This window comes from Pseudopodoces humilis, chromosome 3 (assembly GCF_049639895.1).
Source record: "Pseudopodoces humilis isolate 2021_Gansu_Grassland_sample_001 chromosome 3, ASM4963989v1, whole genome shotgun sequence".
NCBI classification, from domain to species: domain Eukaryota; kingdom Metazoa; phylum Chordata; class Aves; order Passeriformes; family Paridae; genus Pseudopodoces; species Pseudopodoces humilis.
The window spans coordinates 66,810,451-66,831,889 of record NC_142202.1 but is presented as its reverse complement, the minus strand read 5'-3'; the positions used below and the strand labels follow the sequence as shown (position 1 = coordinate 66,831,889).

At 40.1% G+C, this 21,439-nt stretch overlaps 1 pseudogene; it reads right to left on the bottom strand.

Moving 5' to 3' along the window:
• Positions 1 to 544: 544 nt before the first annotated feature.
• On the bottom strand, positions 545 to 1,657 carry LOC148184670 (uncharacterized; annotated as a pseudogene).
• Between the last annotated feature and the right edge of the window lie 19,782 nt (positions 1,658 to 21,439).

The following is a 21,439-nucleotide window of genomic DNA, read 5'->3' as shown; positions in this document are numbered from 1 at the left end:
TACCCCCCAATTAAAAAAATACAAACCTCTTAATACTGAAGTAATCAACATATTTTTCACATTTGACTTGAAATAGAAATATTGTCAACAAAAAAAGGTTGTGGCATTATAATATGTTAACAAAGTAGCTCAAAACAAAATTTTACTCCATGTAAAGTCCCATAAAATACATACCCTTAATTTCCATATATGGCACAAGATAAAATATTTCACAGGAAAATTAGAAAGAAACTTCCAATCTGACATTTTAAGAATGAGTTGTCTATCTTGCCTATGGATTTGCAAGCAGAGAAGAGATAATCAGTGCAGCATTTGTCCATTTTGCAGGCTTTTTTTCCCGCTGTAACATGAACATCTTAATCTTTTCACAGTTAAGTATTAGTGACACATTCAGTTCACTTCAATGGCAATTCTATCAGATGCCTGCAAAAAAAGCTGAACGAGAGGTACAGCACTTCAAACTTTGTTTTTATATTTGCCTATTAACACAAAGTTGTACTTAAAAGGGAAATATCATTATTGGACCATAACTAAGACCGTTTTTTTAATTCTTGTATTGCATTTTGTTAGTGGTTGGGGCTACAGGGGTGCATTCTGTGAGAAGCTGCCAGAAGCTTTCCCTGTGTCCTACAGAACCAATGCCAGCCAGCTCCAAGATGGACCTACTGCTGACCAAGGTTGAGCACCATCAGCAGCGGTGGCAGCACCTCTGGGATAACAGATTTAAGAAGGGAGAAAAAGGGCCTGAGAAACAGAAACTGCAGCCAGAGAGAAGAGTGGGCAACAGAAACTGCAGTCACAGAGAGGACTGAGAATGTGTGAGAGCAACAGCTGTGAAGACATCAAGGTCAGTGGAGAAAGAGGAGGAGGAGATGCTCCAGGTGCCGGAGAAGAGATTCCCCTGAAGCCTGTGGCGCAGAGCATGGTGAGGCAGGATGTCCCTCTGTAACCCATGGAGGTTCATGGTAGAGCAGAGATCCACCTGTAGCCCATGGAGGAGCCTGGGCCAGAGCAGGTGGATATTCCCAGGAGACTGTGACCCCTTGGGAAGTTCATGCTGGAGCAGGCTTCTGACAGGACCTGTGGCCTTGTGGAGGAAGAACCCCACGTTGGAGTAGTGTCCCTCTGTGGGAGACCCACAGTGGAACAGTCTGCACCTGTAGGAATGCACCTTGTGGAAGGGACCCACACTAGAGCAGCTCATGAAGAACTGCAGCCCATGGGAGGACTTGTTGGAAAAGTTCATGGCGGACCATCTTCTGTGGGATGAACACCACACCAAAGCAGGGGAAGAGTGTGAGGAATCCTCCTCCTGGGGAGGAAGGAGCAGCAGAGACAACATGTGATAAACTGACCACAACCCTCATTCCCCATCCCCCAGAACCACTGGCAGGAAGGAGGTAGGTAATAAGGGTGTCAAGACAAGCCTGGGAAGAAGAATGAGGGGGTAGAGAGGAGGATGAGAGGGGAAGGGAAAGAGTGGATGTTTAACATTTAGCTTTTATTTCTTGTTTTCCTACTCTGGTAACAAATTTCTCCAAGATGAGTCTGTTTCACACGTGACAGTAACTGCTGAATGATTCTCCTGTCCTTATCTCAACCCATGAGCTTTTTGTTACATTTCTCTCCCCTGTTTAGTTGAGGAGAGTGACAACATGGTTTCGGTGAGTTCCTGGCATCCAGCCAAGTGCCACCCCAACACACTTATCAATGTAATAGTCACATTGTTCATGAGTATGGGCATATTTTTGATACTTGATAAGTTTTTGACCAATTTCAGTGGGGGGGTAGGGGTCTTGGGTGTTTTTTCAACACTCAGATTTGGAAAAAAAAATTAAAAATCACACTTTCCTCTTTAAGGCATTTCAAGCAGTTGAGAGTGGTTAGTCAGGTTACAGGAATAAGTCTAGCTTTTGCCATTTGAATATCAATATTTGTATTTGGTGCTTCATTATATATCTGACTGCTCCCAATCTAAATACTGCACTGAACAGAGGATGTTCTGTGAACTAGAACTTCCATTTGCTAATGGAATTTTTTTTTGCATAAAATCTTCTTTGTAATCCATATGAATATGGGCATTTTAATTATTAATCAGAAGCATTCTTTCTTATTTGTATCTGTGCTGTGAAAGAGTTGGATAAAATGGGATGAAAAATTAATGTACATTTAGATTTTTCTCCTCTCTAGAGGGAGGGTGTTCATGAGTTAAATGCTTATGCAACACCTTTTCTTACAAACTGTACTACAGTTCTCTTGTTACTTCTCTGTTGTGCCTTTCTGGGCCTGATCCACAGGCCACTGAAGTCAATGAGAGCCCACATAATTGTCTCCGGCTGCTTCCAACTTTTTAGTGAGAAAAAAGATATACTGGAAAAAGTATCAGTTACTACATAATGTGTTTTAATATCTGGGTAAAACAATGGGATTCAGCCCACTTGATTTTCAACACATCGAGAAATCTTTCTAGTATTCTCCAGTGCAAAGTGGCAATGAAAATCTGGAAGACAATTCTGACACTGCGCTGCTAAAACTCTTCGGTTAGCATGCTGCTTTCTAAGATGAAGTTTCTTTTGTACATCTCTTTCACTTTGCCATCTCTCCATCTTCTGCCCAGTCCCTTTCATTCCATATTGACCATAATTGCCTTCCTCTGAAGTCAATTGGGAGTTTTGCCATTGACTTCAATGGCAGAGTTATCATACCCAGGATGAAAAACACAGTGAGAGGAGATCATTGCCAAAGTACACACAGTAAAAGTAAGAAAAAAGATTTCAATGATTTACCAAAATCCACTTAAAAATCGCCAGCAATTGTGAGCTTTCATATATGTTTCCCGCAAATCGCACCAGGCAGTCTAGGAGAACAAAAAGCCCCTTGCACGGTGTTCCTGGCATTTGGTAGCCGGGGCTGAGACCCTGCCTGAGCCGAGTTAGCAGAGCGCAAACCCGAGCCGAGCGGAGCTACCCACTAATTGATAGCAAACATTTTACAAACATTACGCTTCCCTAAGGGACAAGCGTTTTCCCACCGGAGCCCTCTGCAGCGCAGGAGGACGGAGCATGCAGGACGGGGAGCGGGCAGGGGAGCCTCGGGCACCCTCTCTCTGCGGTGCCGGGGCACCGGCCGGGGCTCCGCTCCGCTCCCCGCGCCCCGGTGCGCAGCACCTGGGTGCTCCGCTCCGCAGGTGAGGCGCTCGGCGGAGCTCCGTCCCCGTGTCCGATAGCTGGCACCGCTGCGCCCGAAACACCGGACCGCGCTGGCAGCCGCTGGAGACGCGGCCAAAACCGAGGAGCAGCAGCGGACAGTACCCGGGGCGCACGGGGGGCACCGTGCCCTCCGTGCCCCGGTCCCAGCACGGCGCGGAGCAGAGCCGCCAAGGAGGGAGCCCCAAGCGCGGCAGGGCACCCTCCACACCTTACCCGCCCCCGGGGGACCCCTGCGAGGCTCGGAGCCCCGTACTCACCGCGGTGCTGCAGGCAGCAGCCCGCAGCGCAGGCGAAGCGCCCCCGCCCCGGCCGGTGCCCGCTGCGGTGCACAGACCCCGTCCCTCGGCGCCCACATCCAAGCCCCGGCCGCGCAGCTAAAAGTCCTTCTGAGGAGCACACGGCGAACCCCGCCGCCTCCTGCCTCGGATCGCTGCCACCTCCCCTCCCCTCGCCCCCCCGCCCTGCGCCCCCCCGGCGGGCGGCAGCAGTATAAGCAGTCCCTAACCCCTCACATCACGCACCGGCAGAGGTGCCGGTCCTCGTCGCTACTTACCGGGCATCCTTCAGAGCGGCGGGCGGGCGGGCGGGAGCGAGGGAGGAGGAGGAGAGAGAGGGAGGGATTGAAGGAGGGAGGGAGAAGGGAGGGAGAAGGGAGGGAGGGGGCTCCGGGCGGGCTGCGCGACGCTGCGCTCTGCTGTTCGGCAGCTTGGGCAGGTCGGCAGAGTCAGTGAGTGAGTGCCCCCGTGCGTGACGGCGTGTGCGTGTGTGCGCGATGCTGGACACAAGCGAAGGGAGACTCAGGCACGGAAGGGCGGCGGGAAGCGGCGGGGGAGATCAGGGGGCGCAGCCCGCGCATGGCGGTGCCACCAGGTGCGGCCCAGCGCGCCCCCGGCCCCGCGGCCCCCAGCGCCCCGCAGCCGCGGCGGGAGCTGCCGGGGAGCGGCTTGGGGGAGGCGCGCATCCTCCCCGCTGCCACACGCACCGCCGGCGGAACGCGGGGAGCGGGGGAGGGATTAAAAATAATGGTAATAAAAAAAGCCCAATCACTAGGAAAGAAAAGAAAAAACCGCAAAACTCTGTCTCTACTTCCCGGCCGAGATTTGAGCCCCCCGCCCTAGAGCTGCGGTCCCGCGGACGCGGCGCGCTCCCGCCGCGCCGGGAGCCGTCACCGCCCGCGGTGCAGCACGGCAGAAGCTGCCGCTGCCGGTAGCGCCCAGATGAGAGCCGGAGCCGCTCCCCGCGCACGGAGGAGCCTCCCTCTTTACCTCCCTCCCTCCCTTCTTCCCTCCCTTTTTCCCTGCTTCCCTCCCTCTCTCTCTCCCAGTCCGCTAAGGCGGGCAACGCGGCCAGGTGCTGTCGGCTCGCCCTGCGGCCGAGGGAAGAGCGGGCAGGGCCCTCCGCCGGCACCGGCTCCTCCGGGGAGAGCTGCCGGGCTCCCCCAGGCATCGGGGTGGCGCTGGGAAGCTGCCGCCGCCGGGACGCGGCTGGAGGGGGAGAAGCGAGGGGCGCAGAGGGGAAGTCGGCTGCCCCCAAGAGCTGCCGGCGGGGCCCAGAAGCTCCGGCAGAGGAATGGAGCAGCAGCGGTGAGGGCCCGCCTCTGCCGGGCAGCGGTGCGGTGCCCCGGCGCATCCCTGCCTGCAAACGCTGCTCCATCGCTCGGCTGCTCACCTCCTGGCCCAGCGGAGTGACCCGCTGGAGAGGACCGGGGACGGTGCATCATAACTGCTGGATGGAGGAGGGGGGAGCAAGCGGAGAAGGGAGGGAGGGCATGATTACAAGAATCAAACGGGAAGGGGAGGAAAAACGCAACACGGACACTAAAAAAGCCCGTTCTCGGGAGAGAAATCAAAAATAGCCACAAGAACATTGAAAGTTGCTCGCTTAGTGATTTGCATTATAGTGCTGCCGCTGCTGCCTCGCTCCTCCAACAGTGTGCCCAAGGAACATGCAAGACGGGAGAGGGGGAGCTATATACTTTTCCTGTGATCTCTTTCTTTAAAGAAAAAAAACCAAACCGAACCAACCACACCCCGCACACCTCACTCCTTTGATGGAGAGGCGGCTGCAGGTGGTGGTTTCGGAGTTCCAAGTGGAGTTTCCTGGGGAAAGGAGTGTGTGTAGAGGACCCATGAAAGTGCTCCTCTGGGGTTTTGCGCCCTGGGGTTTGGCAGCCAGGGGAGAAGGGGGCAGCAGGCGCTGATGCCCGGCCGGAGGGATGCCAGGGAATGCTGCTGACGGGGGCTGTGCCGTATCCCGGCTCCCGGGAGGCCCCCGCCTGCTTCCCCTCGCTCCTCCTGCCGTGACATTCGACATCAGTGATAACTGCGTCTGTTTTCTGAGGGGGGAGATGGGGGGAAATTATTAAAAAAAAAACAAACAAAAAAAACCCTGGATAAAACCTAACTTTTACTTATCAACGGTTCATGCCCTGATTTAAGAAATAGCACCAAATCTTAACCCAGATTATGCAGTTAAATGTATCCAGCCGGAGGCAGCGTGGCTGTTTGCCAGACCTATGATCCATTAACCTCTTTAGCTCATTGTTGGCAGGCAACAATAGCGCACGATTAAATTCTTACATTTTAAAGACAAGCCAATTTCTTTTCATAGTAAACTCCCCTCTCCTATGTTGCAATTAAAAATAGAGTATCAACAATAAAAATTATGAGAAAGAAATAATACTGTGAGTTTTTAGCTACTTTGTATTCATTTTATGGGCAAAAACATTGTACTATGCTTAAGGCAATATGTATAAAGGTGGACAGAGGCATAATAAAAATTCCTATTTTATAAGAAGGATTTTGGATAATTTTACTTTCACCACTGGATTAAATACTACTTAGACTGCCTAGCATTCAAAGTTTTAGTTGCAGTTATTTTTACAGAGAGAAACCAAGCAAAACCCTATGTAATCAAAATAAAAGTATGAAAAGAGGATATATAAGGCCTTTTTCTCCCTTCCATGTGCTATAAATATATATACACATATATGCCCTTTAATCAAGAACATTCTGTGTGAAGCTATATCTTCATACATAAATGTTTGTGCATGTATACCTGCTCTATATATAACAATTATAAAAATAACATATTTCAAAATCACTTAAAAATTAGAATAAAAAAGAGGCAAAGCTAAAAACACAGCTCTCAACCTCCTGCCGAGTGCTATAAAAAAGTGCTACCACTTGGAGGAGAAATCATAGAAGCACTGATACAGAAAGAATATGAAAGTTATACTTGCACCTTGTTTTTCACACAAACAACTTAGGTAGTAGAAATACATCTGTTAAAATAAAAGGGAAGTATATAATGCTTTCTGTGTTTCTCCTCTTTTGTGTAAGACATTAGGCTGTGGTCTTAATAGCCAAAATATTTCTTTTGGAAAGTCTACATTCAGAGGGATTGAGTCTGTCTCTGCTAAATCAAGCTATGTCTCTGGGAGTGGAGGATAGATAGTATGTGCAAAAGGGATGACTGATTGCATGAGGATCTGGGGAAAAATAATGGGAAAAGTGGTGGGGATGGGGCTAACTGGGTGACAGCTGTGAGTTCAAGAAGCTTCTATGTTACAGAGGTAGCTGGGCCTGTAAACAAATGCAATCTCATGTGGAGGAGGCAGCAGGAAAGAGGACCTTTATTCCTTTTGCCATGGTCAGGCTGTGCTGTAAAACACTTCCTACTGCTCACTAGAAATGAAGAGTGTAAGATAACACCTACACCCTCTCAAGACCTCCACACATTGTTTCTAAATTCTCTGTGGTTTAGGAAAAGTCCTCTCAGAAACACCAAACATGAGATTCTGGGAAATTATCGATAAAGGATCTAAGTTCATAGAACTGACCCTCCTGAGGAAAGTTTTAGTGGTGTATTTTTTGTCACCTTAACAAGCTCCTCAGCTGGCAGCATTCTATCCTAGCCCAAGGAGAGAAAAGCCCAAGGCTCTTTACTGGCTATTTAATCCAAGAAAATGTAGTCTTAATCACATTTTCATTAAGATCAGTAATAAAATTAAGAAGTGACTGCTACATTAGCATAAAGTTTTGAGTGTGTGAGACTTCCTGGCTTCAAGAGCAGGTGTTAGGGATGGGGAAAAAATGTAAATCTACATTTACTGGAGTGTTAAATTTAGGATATATTTCCACCTGTTGCAGCAAGAGTAGTCATTAAAATCCCCAAAATTAAGAAATTATTAAAATTATTGTTGCTACTGTAGATAATATGTCAAACAATTAAAAACAGATATATTTTGGCTGTTTGCTTTTTTCCTCTGTTCTCTACACCAAGTCCTGTATTTTCTCGTTACTTAAAGCCATCAACTGTAGCAGGGGAGAAGTATAAGGTATCACACATACTGATCCATTTTTGCATATGTTGTGTAGGATAATCACATTGACATTGGCTGATGTAAAACTGTGAAATTTGTGTGTATACAAAATTTCCAACTTTCATGTGGTATAAAAATAACAGGTATTTGGTAGCCATAATTTTAAGGAAATAGAAAACTGAGACCTCCATTCTTTAATAAAGTTCTGTTTGTTTCTTTTGTATATTTTTCTGCTACAAAACCTATTATCCAACAGCTTTATTGTATTCATTTTCACTACTCTAACTTGAAGAAGTTAGCCATTTATTACAAACAGGCATTGACAATAAATAACAAGCAAAACTTGTTCTCTGCAAAATTAGATAAAAATTGAAAGATTTAAAGGCCCAGCCTTTATTACACTTGCAGCATTGGCTGTATGGCTGCATTGGTTTGCAATCTCATTAACAACTTGAAATCAAGTGAGGTTTTGACACTCAAGAAGATTTTCTAGGTAAGTCAAAATGTCAGAAAAAGTGCCACAGACGGCTACAGGATGTCTACTCTTCTGTATATAACACTATGGAACCAAGATTTTTAGTTTAAAATTCAAGTTTCACTAATAGTTCTGGAAATTGGACTAGAGTGTTTCTTTACTTCTTTAGCATCTGTCTGTCATAAATGTATGTTTTATGTAATTGTCTCCCAAATTTTAAAACTTGCATTCTGTTCCATATGAAGTGTCTCATATGCCAACCCTTTTTTAACTTATGGCAGTTTTTTGGGAAAAAAAGTGCTTTTCAAAAACTTTTAAAAATTTTAAGGTGTTTAAGAATCTTATAGGGTTACATAAATTTATAGGATTATGCAAAATAATATATTTCCTTAAATTATAACCAATGTACATCTATTAGGTTGGAATTTGCCTTCCTAACCCATTAAAAACATGCTTCACTGAATCAGTAAATACTATATGTTTGAGCTGTCTGCATATTATTGACTTTTCTGCATTACATCAGAAGTCCCTTCCCCCCTTTGTTTTCATACCAGAAAAAATCAATTCAAATCTTAGATATACAAAGCAACAAAGGTAATCTAACCTTGATATATTTCAGAATTTATACAATCTCCTTCTTTATTTTGTTGAAGCCCTGCTTTGCAGGCTTATCTTCAACACCTGAGAGTTTTGACAACTCTTTCTGAATATATAGGAAAACATACTAAACAATAATAGGCTGAGAGGCAGCTTATTTAAAAACGTAGGGGAACGTGACTAGCATGTTAAGGAGAGACTTTCATTTTGGGGGAAAAAATTCAAAGATACTAGGCTTAGAATCAAATTCTGCCTTCAAATGTCCATGCATGATTCCCTTCAGGAAGAAAAAAAGATTATATGCAAAGACATAACATTAATTTTAATGGAAGATCTATGGATATGTGCAGAGCTATTTGGTCATTGGGCACTCACACTAGCCATCATTTTCACAGAGGTTTATGATGCTTTTACTACTTTGTTCAGTTAAAAACCAACATAAAAGGCCTACTGACTCTTGTTTTCCATTCAGATAAGTATTGACAAAACAGCTGAGGTTTGCACATAAGTGGAATAATTGTCAACTATTTTACTGTCCACTCTATCTTTCTTCCTGACACTTATACTTCTTTCAGCTTACTGTAAGTTTGCTAAACTTCAGTGATTCGGCCTGAAATTTGGTGTGCTGAAGTTCTGTCTTGGGCTGCATGTTTTTAGCATACCCAACCAAAATGGCTCAGCTATACCTGAGAATGAGGGACAATATTTTTTATATTTCTTGCTAATATATTCATTTTTAAGGCCTATTTTTTTTTAAGAACTCTAGCACCTTCAGGTAGCTCTTCTCTTCAGAGAAGAGACAGTTGGCAGATTTAGTTGAGGATGACTTGGTATCTCCATGAAAATTCATTTACATTTTTCCAGTTCATGAACATTTGGAAGCTCAGTTGGCACAGGTGAAATAGCAGTTTGTTGGGGTTATGAAATTAAATGCATATGTTTAGCTGCACTTCACCCAGGTACATTTAGAAGCGGCCTGGAATTGTTTCTCCCAATGCTGTTTCTCTTAAGCAAGAGGATCTGTTTTTCCTCTGCTCTTCATCTTGTTTAGAGCCCAAGATGCACTGAGAAGTAGTCAGTTTCAGTGTTGCTGGGATGCAAGAAGTCTTCCCTGGGTTTCCTGGGACTGGGAAGCTGGCAAGGATGAAGTGACAGGGCCTTCAGTGGTAAAAAGTATGGGAGTAAGTTCTGAGACCTGGGAGGAAGTGATAAGGAAGAGACTGAATTCAGATGACTAACTGCTAGGTGTAGAAAAGGAGCATGGGAAGAGGCAAGGGATCTGCCTGTGTGGCAGTCAGATGGGAAAACTATGTGAAAAGCTTATAATTTTGGATATGCTGATGAGGAAAAAAGAGAAATCAAAATACTGAAGACCGTAGCTGGCTAAGTGAAAAGTCAGGTGGAAAAAAGCCAGGGAAGATGTGAAGATGTGAATGAAGTCACAGAAGTGGGGGAGAGAGAGAGAGAGAGAGAACTGGAATAAGACATAAAAGCAGAAAAAGAGGCAGAAAAGTCTGTAGTACTGGAGCATACTGCCATGCAGATTTTGGAAATGAACCAACCATCCCAAGCCTCAGCATTTCACTGTTATCAATAAATATCTGTGAAACCTGTTGGCAAAGTGTGCTCCTCACTCTCCTCTGGTGCTGCTCCACACAAGGGGTGACCATCTGTTGCCATTGTCAGGCCTGACAGTAGCTCAACAGGCAAAAACATCCCTGAAGGTCTAACTTCCCAATCTCAATGATTGTTGGTATCTTGTTGGTATCAGGCCACTTTTGAGATACTTGTGTTCATTCTTTTTTGAAGAGTAGAAAAGACACAGAAAATGGAAAGGAAGAGAACGATAAGAAGGAAAATGAAAGGGAAGAAGGGAACCCCTTAATTCTTATTGCAGTAAAATGCTGTTGTCATGTATTAGACAACATTAAAACTAAGATTGCCTTTACTAACTCTTCTCAACTTCTTCCATATTTGTGGATATAAATTATAGCACAGTTTAAAATTGCAAAAACATATACTGCTTTTTCTTTCATCAGCACTCATTTCATGATTCACAAACATCATCACTGCAAAAGATGAGTCACGCTTAATGGCTAAGCAGGTGTATAATGCTTTCTTTTATTTTCATTGGCTTTTGGGTAAATCACTTTTTTTTTTTATTTATACTCTATTGAGAAAATGCATTAATTGTCTTTTCAGAAAGGTTTCTCTGAAACCAGTTAATATGAAATCTCCATACCTCACAAATTATTAATTTACTTTACAGTGTTTCCACCGTTCCCATTGCAGAGATGTAACTGAGACATAACCACTTAAAAAATGAGTATCCACCACTTCTGAGTGTAAATGTAAATTATCTAGAAATTTTCATTTTACTCTTTGAAAGATTATTGTGTGCTCAGTTCAGCTGAGAGGGGAACACTTCTACAAATGAGACACAGGCTTTGAAGAAGGGCATTCAAATCCAAAATACTCATAATTTTGAGAAGTAGGTGACCAGATAATTTTTGGTGAATTTTCTAGCTTATCACTAGAGTTTTCTAGCACTGCAAGGGGATAATATCCCACATTTCATGTTACCATTCAAATGGTTTAAGAATGCAACATTAATTGAAATGCATACTGAAACTTCTTTCACTGTATATGTGCTAAAAATAGTAATAGTAATAAAAGGCAGTGAGAATGAAAATGACAGCATTGTTATAAAATTCATCCCACTTTGTTCCCAGAGGTGATAATGAGAGGTCCTGCAGAAAAAAAAAAAAAAAAAAAAAAAAAGATGTTTTCACAATATATGTGCAAGCTACCCTGGAAACCACTTATGCTTTAGACTGAGGTCATAACTGAGTGTAGGTTCTTCAAGCATAGTCAAACTCTAAATCCCAGAATAATCTGCAACTGAAAAGTTTGCTGAACATTTATTTTTGAGCCAAACTGGAAAAGTTTGTCTACTGTCTAGAAGTGCCTGTAAATCTTCTAGCTTTGAAATTGACAGTCTACATCACTTTTGGTGCTGTCATCTCATTTTTTTGAACACTTAAGATATTGCACTTATAGGAGGAGAAAGGATCCAAGCAGAACTAGAGGAGAGGGAAATTGCTTAGAATTGATGGAGGCTGGAAGGATTTCTTTCTCTTTCAACATTTTCTAACAGCAATGCCAGGATAACCTTTCCTGTTTTCTGGTTTGGAACAAGCACTGAAGAAAAAGTAAAATTGTCCATTTCTTTCTTTATTGTCCACAATAAGAAAATTCTCTTGGTAAATTATATCTTCAGGGAATATCGATGGGACATAAATTTTTACAGTTTTTTTCATATGCATTTTTGAAGGAACCTGAAAACCAAGTCCCTTTACCTTAACAAGGATTGATTGATATACAATAGGAAGGGTGGTGGGGGTGGTGGTGGCGGGGAGGGTGTGTTTTAGCAAATTTCTTTAGAAATTTAGCTAATTTCTTTGCTAAAACCCAATTGTGGGAACTTCTATTTGTGTGAGAAAATCACCCAGTGACTATTTCCTCTGATTTGATGTCTTTTTGGTTAAGATCTTTTCGGCAGGGATTTGCTTTAACAGATAAAAAAACATCTAATTAATCTGTAATCCAAAATCGGGTTAGTTAAAGTTAGGCTTGTGGAGGAAAAGTTGAAAACTCTGGTTTTTTCACTGTATCTGTAATGATCAGCAGCTTTTTAAGTTACCAGTTCTTTTGAAGCCATACTACAGGCTGCTACTATGAACTTTGACTGATCCAGGTACCTACTTGAATCCACACATCTCATTCACAGTGGAGAGGTGATGAAGAGATGAGGCCTCTGCTCTTCTCTACAGAATTCAGAAAATCCATCATGCACATCCCAGCACTCTCTCCTTGCTGATGTGTCTTCCTCCTTGAACTGTCGATCCACAACAATCTTTGGACAATGGAAACAACTGAATTTCTTTAACTGAGACTCTAAGTTTTTTGAAAAAAACAAGTAAATATATACAAGTATGTGTTGAATAATGTATTTCAAGTACTGCCTGTGAGCATGACTGTTTACATTTACTGACATATTAAACAGATTTTTTTAGGAACAAATCCAAACACTTATAATCACATGCTTAGTAAATTTACATTTCACGATACATGTAGCTGGCAAAACTAGAGAAAGATAAGTGGCAACTGTATTGCAGGCAATATCATATAAAGTGGACAAAGTCCTTCTAGATTCCATATTTAGAAGCTGATGTACAGATTAATTTTAATCTTTTGGGTCCGTCTTTGGTAATCTGATCTTTCCTTTTATTCAATTTTTTTCATGAGACACACATCAATAAATATATGGGTTCAGTCTCGATATATTTAGGTATTACAGAACCATATATTACACTTTGAGAGTCACTTAGAAGCACTGATGCACCTGAAATCTTGCTAGTGAGAGTGGAAGAGACATGTCTTATGTATCCCATTTCCCCCCTTGCTCAAGCATATGCCAAATAATCCCATTTATAAGATGCTACAAATATCCCTTTCAAAAACTTTCTCCCTTTGTAATATAACTGAAAAAAACACTGTAATTTTTGCTTGGTGTAATGGCTAGAAGCTTTTCCAATTTCCACTTCAGTACATTTATGTCCACCTAGAATGCTCTCTGTTTCAGTATTATGATTTAATGAGCTCTTTGTTCTTTATTCACTGGTGTATTTATGGAGCTCAATCACCTCCCTATCTGCTTCATTTTTCTATGTATTTTCATACCAGAAAGCCAGTTTCAGGGTCACCCTTAAAACTGATCCTTGTCTCCTGTTTTCCTCCATAACCTTTTCTCTACATTTTCCCTCTCAAAGTTAGCTCCCTGACTAGAAATCTCAATGCTGTATTGCAGTTGAGTTTTAACCAGTGATACCAATGATACCAGTGTTTGCCTGTCTCTGACAGACTCTCTTTTTGCAACATGTTTTCAGTTTCTGTTTCAGATTTTTATGCTGCATCACACTGTCTGTTCATTCATTGAGAAACTGACTGTCACATCCCATTTCTACAAAACATTTCTATCTGATAAGCCCCTCGCATACCAGAGAAATTTTTATTATTAGCTCTATGTGCATGACTTTGCATTTCAATCTACTCCTATTTCTGTTCATCCACATCTTCTGGTATTCATTTCTGATCCCCTCTGTCCTACCTTCTAACTTCATGGTTTACCACTATGATCTAAACCTGTGCCTGACTGAAAGCAATAAACCAGATGAGTTCCTGGAGTGCATTCTGCAGAACTCAACTAGGAACCAGTTTGGTAATATTTTCTGAAACCTTTGTATGCTGCTATCCCTGAAAAATACGTCTTTGCCAATTTTACAATTTCTATCTTAATTGTAATCCTTTTTCCAGATATATTAATGGTATGTCATGTGGTACAATATCAAATTTATCTAGTCAATGACTTAATAGAAAAATCCAATACAACATCTAGGGAGAAAAAGTTATTTTGCCAAAGAAATACATAGATAAGGAAAAAAAAATATCATAATAGTTCTTTAGGAGAGAAGGAATGGTTGTCGCATTTTTTTTTTTATTGCCATGAGAATGCTTTTTCAGCTGCTTGAGAAAAATCCCCAACAAATAAATCACCAAACCTATTTGTGGTTGCTTAAATATTCATACAAAACTCTACTATTTGGATGCTAGAATAGGTAAATACTTAAAGATATATGGTATTTTATGAAGTCAAGGTGATCCTTTCTAGTTTTCTGTCTGTGAATGACTATAGCTTTCTCAAAAACTTACCTTCTGAGCTGAACTTTTCAATGAGTTAGGTGACCCTAAGGTCTTTCACTGAAACCCCAGGGTGATTTTCTCTCTGGTTGCATTGGAATTAAAATCAATTAGCAGTGATAAGTAAGTCACTCACTGAAAAAGTGACAAAATTCAAATATGTCTCATCATCAGACAGAATGGTAGTCCAGGAAAGGATTAATTTCCACAGACATTTAATAAAAAGACCAGTTGATTCTTGTTTTTGAAGAGCTCTAAAGGAGCGGTAACACAAAGAATAAAAAATAAAAAAGTCATAGAATTAGATTCAAGAATTAGTCTATAATATGCAGTGACATCACAAATATTCTCTGAAGTCCTGTGAGCAGGATTACTATGGCACAAAGTGATTGTACAATATTCTCATAAGATCTTTTACCCAGTTAATTATGCATCTCAGAACACACTATTCATATAATAAAGGGTATATGTTGTTTCATACCCGTTTTCATTATGTTTTCTGTCAACATAATTCATACATCTGTATTTCATTTGTGACTGTTCATATATATTGCATCGAGTTTGAAACGGATTATTAAAACATTCATAAACTTTGTATAATTTCTTTTGTACACAGCTGTGTGAACTGCCAGCATTACCAAATCTTGAAGTATTTTCTTTTTCCACAGTCTAAGCTCTCTTTTTTAGCTTTATATATATACATCTTTCCCACAGAGAAATAAATGTTCTCATATTCAGCCTAAATAAGCCTTTTAGCAGGCATAAGTTTTGCTTATTCTTGTCAGAGCAAAATTAGATATTAATCCAGCGCCAAACAGAGTTTACAAGAAAAAAATTCAGACACCAGATTGCAAAGTGCTTTTAAGTACTCCTGCACTATTTCCATGCTAAGATTGGTCTCAACACTCTGAAGGGGAAGAGATATAGAATGCACTGTGGAAGTATGGAGACTATTTCTTCCCTGTTTATTTATTATGGTGAATTGACATAATGAATGATGGCAAATAGGTCTTTTCTTTTTCATCTGCAAAGCTCTTCCCATCAAAATGTGAATATTTTCTGTGTGAGCATCAAGAGTAACACATTTAATTACACAAAAACCATGCGTCATATGTTGAGAATGTAATATGAAGAGCAACAGAAAATGTACTGTGGAATAAAGTGTTAAAGGAGCCTACATTTTAAAAGAAGCTTCTCTGGTGCTTGAAAACATTGAGAAAAAATAATTTTTTTCTTCTAAAAGGTGGAAAAAACATATAAAGACTTTATCTTGAGATTTTCTTCTATCCCATAGGATGGAATTTTTGCTCTCATTAAAAATTAGAGATTGGCATACTGAAATATCCATACCTAATATCATTTAACAATAATATATTCTATTACCTAGAATATATTGATAATATATCTAGACTGTTCATTGTTCTCAATTTTAAAATAAAATATTCATATATATTTGGAAACATATAGTGAAATATATCAATTCAAGCCTTCACTAAATTTAATGAAAATAAAATGGACACAAATTTATCCTTGTTTATTTTAATTTCTGTCTAGAAGCTCACTGTGAAACTTCATAATTTGCCATGTTGCTTGTAAAGAAAAGTGACAGACATTAGCATTGCTCTTTCAGTAAAAAAACAGGGTCATATTAATAAAGTATAGGAAAAGAAAGCACAGTTTTTCCATGCTATGTTATAGTTATTTGAAATCTATCTTCTATCAGCAAGCCAAGTAGAAATAAAGTCAAAATATAAGGAAGATTTCAATAGTTAAAGCACAATTAGTAGTGTTAAATATAACATTTTCTTATTTGATTTCATTAAGCATGGCACAATTTTATTGTGTTTATGTCCAACTGGAAGTGAAAATTAGCATACATAATGCAAAAAAGCTAAATCTCTATGAACTTTGAAATAAATGCAGTATTAAAAAAACCCAACAAATAAATTAAATGCCCTTCTCATCTGCAGATTATATACCTTTGCATGACAGCATTTCCATATGTTTCAAATTTTTTTTCTTGCTTATTCTTATTCAAGGAATAAGAAAATAAATTTGGTTCTTGTGTGGTTTGTTAGTTTTCTTCTTTACCTAAGCAAAGGTTTTTGTAAAGGGCACTGGGACTTCAGGAAACACACCTACATGTGCTTAGTGAGCTCACTGAAGAGCCACTGAGTCCACAATCCTCTTAGGCCATTTTGCTATGGAGAGAAATTTGGATAGGACGCATGAAGCATTATTAATCTACTGTTTTTATGGAGAATTTTTGCTCCAGATTCAGGAGTTTTTTCCCTTTCAGTTTATTTCTAGCTATTATGCTTTGCTTCACTGACAAGGGAGAAGCAGCTGTATTGCAGTGACAACATTACAAACATAAGAGCCCAACTTTCATTGCTGCCTTAATCTAAACAGATGTGTTCACAGGTCTTGCTAACAGCCTGGTTTGTATCTGAAAGCATTTTCTTTTCCATTACGTTTCTTCCCTCTTCTTTGTCTTGTTTAAAGATCCTCATAATTGTAAGGTTTATAGGGCACTACTACTTCACAGACTAGTTAGTTTAAATGAAACTGAAGCTAACATGACAACACTTGCAAGCCAAGTGTCATTTAATTTTTTTTTTCTACTTCCTGCATGCACAAACTTACACAGGATTTAAAGTAGTACCTGGATGCCTGTCTTGCAAGTACACAAACACCTGAAATGCTTTATTTTATAGAATAAAATTACCTCTTCTCAAAGAATCAAGCTGTTAGAAAGCTTTACTATCCATCAAAATCCACTGGCACAGAAGTTTATCAGAGTGTAGAAGGTTTGGCTTAGCAAAAATAAAGTAATTTAATAGGTCTAGAGCCCCTGTTTTCTTCCAGCAGTTATTTCACTTTGCAGAAGGCAACCTTTTTCTATTTTACTGTTCAGGGCCCTATATTTAAAGTGCCTTGTCATTCATGTCTGCTATAAGAACTGTGTTTTGAGTGCTGACCCTCTGTAGTTCATAAATCTTTTGGATTTATGTTATAACTTTATTTGAAGTCATCACACAAATTGATATATTTTGGCTTAATGCAATTTAATAACACAAATCTTTCAGATGACTTGTTCTTATTCACTTCTTTTGCGTGTCCACATCATCTTTTAGTGCCTACATTTAATGATTTTTAGTGAATCTGAGTATATTAAAGTGAATGTACTACTACATAACAGCAGGAGTGTGTCTGAATGGCTTCAGCAACCTCTAAAATGCAGGGATCAGATTCTTGCCATGAAACCACAGACAGCATCTGAGGTCGAGCCAGCGTTTGAAGGTCAGAAAAATGGAGGTTATGAAGCCAAGGAGATTGGGATAGCCCAGCCTGCATTCCTGTGTGGAGCCACACAGTCAGGGAGGCGTGAGTGCTGAGTTATGGATAACTGTGAATGAAGACAGCTCATTTGAAAGGGTTGCTGATGACACCACAAGAGTAGGGTGCTCCTCACTGAATGGAAAAACCCTGTTATGGGAGGGTTGTGTGTGCTGTCCAGCGCTTGTGAGGCTGGGAGGGCACTCTGCCAGCATGGTGAGGGCTGAGGGAGTGAGCAGAGGCACTTGAGCAGCCAGATGTGAGGATGGTTTTACAGCCTGACAAGGCGCTGCTCAGCTGAGGAGAGGCTGCCAGAGAGCACCTGGGAGCAAAATTCTGCATTTGCCATCCGTGTGACAGAAGGGTGGTTTTGTGCCCACCGTTTCTTGACAAGTAATGGGTTTATTCTGTGTAATTAACACAAAGAGTGAAGGGTGTTAACTCGGCAGTGTGTATTGCTACTGCGATATATATGAAGCTCGGGCAGAAATGGGGGTGTGGAAAGTCACTGGTACACTTGAGCACAAAGCAGATACCTAACCCCACCTATTGATAAGGCCAGGGAGCTGCTGCTGCTAGATCAAACAAATCAGAGTTTTTTCTCTTGCAGCCTGAATTCAGTAAAATTTCAAGGGTGCTTACTTTCATTCTAAATAATAATATTTCTTCTTGACTGTTAGAAAGCGTCAATCTATTATGTTTATTTTGTGTTATATAGTGTCCTTTTATGTGTCTCTCAGTATGTATCTGTTCATTCCTTCAATATTTAGTACCATCATATGAAAGTATTTTAGTAACACAAAAATCAAGGCGGAAAGCGAGCTTTTGAAGCATAGTGACAGGCACAATAAATTCTTATTTTTCGTGTTATGGCATGTATGTCTTCTTGAAATAATTATATACAGTTTTCACCAAAGAAGTGATATGCTGCTTAAATACGTCCACTCTAGCTTATTGTTAATGGTATTTTTGTGGCTTACTTCCTTATGCCTTTGTCATTCTACACTTGATTTATAAAGAGATTCATGGAAAGTCATAATTATTTTAAGAAGGCAGCAGGGAAAATGTTCTTTCAGCATGTCTATAAATCTTTACTTATGCTCTACAGAGAACTCTGCTCTCTATGTCTGCTTTAACAGTGTAAGAAGAGTATATCATAATGCCTTGGGTTGTCAGAGATTTGGGAATCTTTATAATATGAGATCAAAAGTGGAGAAAATTTCATTGTAATAGTCCTGGCAACAAAGCAAAAAAGGATACCAATTCAGCTGGCACACTGACATGATAGCAAGAGTATGTTCTTTCATAGAGTTAAAATAGGTGTGGGATTGGAATGTGTGTGTGTGTGTGTGTGTGTATGTACACACAGACACATATATGCACATATGTACATATAGCTAGGAAGCTAGTAAATTTGAGATGCAGAGAAGGAGATGACTAACAAAAACATGGTCTTTTTTAAGGATAATATTTCTGGGAGAATGCAGAATATTAAATTTTTCCCTTACTGAATTGTAAACCCCTGCCTTTCAGAAGAAGAAAGTACTTTTTTTTCCCTGATGAAATCCAGAGCAGATAACACTTGGGCTATTGCTTTTCATTCTTCTAAACACACATTTTCAAAAGACAATTTTCCTTTTCTTTTTCTCTTCTGCAAGGAGCTATCCCATTGTAAAGCCTATAAGAGAAAGGGTACAGTTATGGTAGTTACATATGGACACAGTTTTCTTGTGAAGATTAGGCAACCTCTTTCACTGAAATTTGGAGAAGTGTGTAGAGAAATATTTCTTGGGAATTTTTTAGGTGCAGCTTACCTTAACTTTAGGTATAGTTATATATATAACCTGCTTTAGGTATAGTTGAGCTATATGGTTTGTTATAGTGCTTATATCAAATGGTTTGTTATAGTCCTTCTCCTTTTTTTAAAAGCTCCCTATGAGATCATGCTGCTAAGCAAAAACACTTGAAAACTCTTCATCAAAAATACTTGGTTTTAAAAGCAATATAATATTTATGTCTCTGTTTATGTAAAGTCACCTTATAGCCATTTGTAAAGAATAAGTTTTTGAGAATGGATGTCTCGAGGACCTGTCTATAGTTTTAGTGTCTCTGGAAGACAGATGCATTACACAGTAAATGCTGTATTCTGAGCACATATTATGGAATCACAGAATGGATAGGGTTGGAAGGGACCTAAAAGATTATCTAGTTCCAAGCCTCTTGCTGTGGGTACTCACTAGATGACATTGGTCAGGGCCTCCTCCAACGTGGCCTTGAACACTGCCAGAGGTGGGGCATTCCCAGCTTCTCTAGATGGGGTGCCCCAGCTTCACCTGTTCCAGTGTCTCATCATGCTCACACCTGAACTGAATTTCCTCCTAACACCTGATCTAAACATGCTCTTTTTCATTTTAAAACTATCACCCCTTGTCCTCTCACTATCTGCTTGCATAAAAAGTCCCTCTCCCTCCTTTTTATCAGCCCCCTTAAGGTGCTAGAGGTCTCCCCAGAGCCTTCTCTTCTCCAGGCTGAACAAGCCCAGCTCCCTCAGCCCATCTTGAAAGGAGAGGTGCTCCAGCCCTCTGACCATCCTTGTGGTCTCTGGATTCTGACAGGTCCATTATCTTGTGCTAGGAACTCCAGAGCTGGATGCAGCCTCCCAGACAGGGTTTTAGGAGGACAGTGGGTGAGGAGAACCATGTCCCTCCACCTGCTGGCCACTCCTCTTTTGATGCAATCTAGGATGTGTTTGGCCTTCTGAGCTGTGAGACCATACTGTTGGTTCATGTCCAGCTTTTTATCCACAAAAGTCCATGACATATTAATGATATGATTTGAGAATGAAATAAAAAGGCCTTAAAATATTTTATTTGTTGGATTCTGACATAGATATATTTCATTTTAATACTTTATTTTAAAAAAAAAACAAAACAGGACATTTAAATAATTTTTAAAAATGTCCAGTAAAAGCTGGGGAAGCTAAAAATTAGGATGGTCAGAAAAAGCAGGTGGAATGCCAATATACTTTTGATGAGTTCCAGTCTACAGTTATCAGAAATGCAAAAATATTTTAACAGATAAGTGGTTGCGTAAAGAAAGTTTAATCCATTGTAGTGGCATATATTTAATGTATATCTATCTTTCTTTTCCTTTATTTTTTTTCCATTAGCAGTATGACTAAGAAAAACTAAGTTCTGTCACAATCCTGTATCATCTTTTTTTATTGTTGAAGTATGAAAAACATATGTAGCTTAAGGATGTATTCTTCCTGAGTGAAAAGCTTGCAATAAAATCTGTTATATTTACACTGGAGTAAAACTTAAGAGTATTCTTTAATGTCAGTCTTTCAAAATGGTTCTGCAACTGAAAAAACCCAGCAACTTACATGTAGATTTAGTCTTCATATTAAACCACTTTTTTTTTTTTCTTTACCTGAATAAAATATAGCAAGTAATAATTTTTGGTGAATATTTAACTTGACAGTTTATAAAAAATTTGTAATATTCTGGTTATTGAAAAACAATAGATTTAGAATATATATATAATATTTTATATATTATATATATAAATATATAAAATATTATATATTTTATATTTTATGTTATAATATAATTATATTCTATCATAATATAATTACATATTATATTAATACAATATATTAATAATAATATAATATAATAATAATTATATTATATAACTATATTCAGTTTACAAAGAGAAACATTTCATGCTATA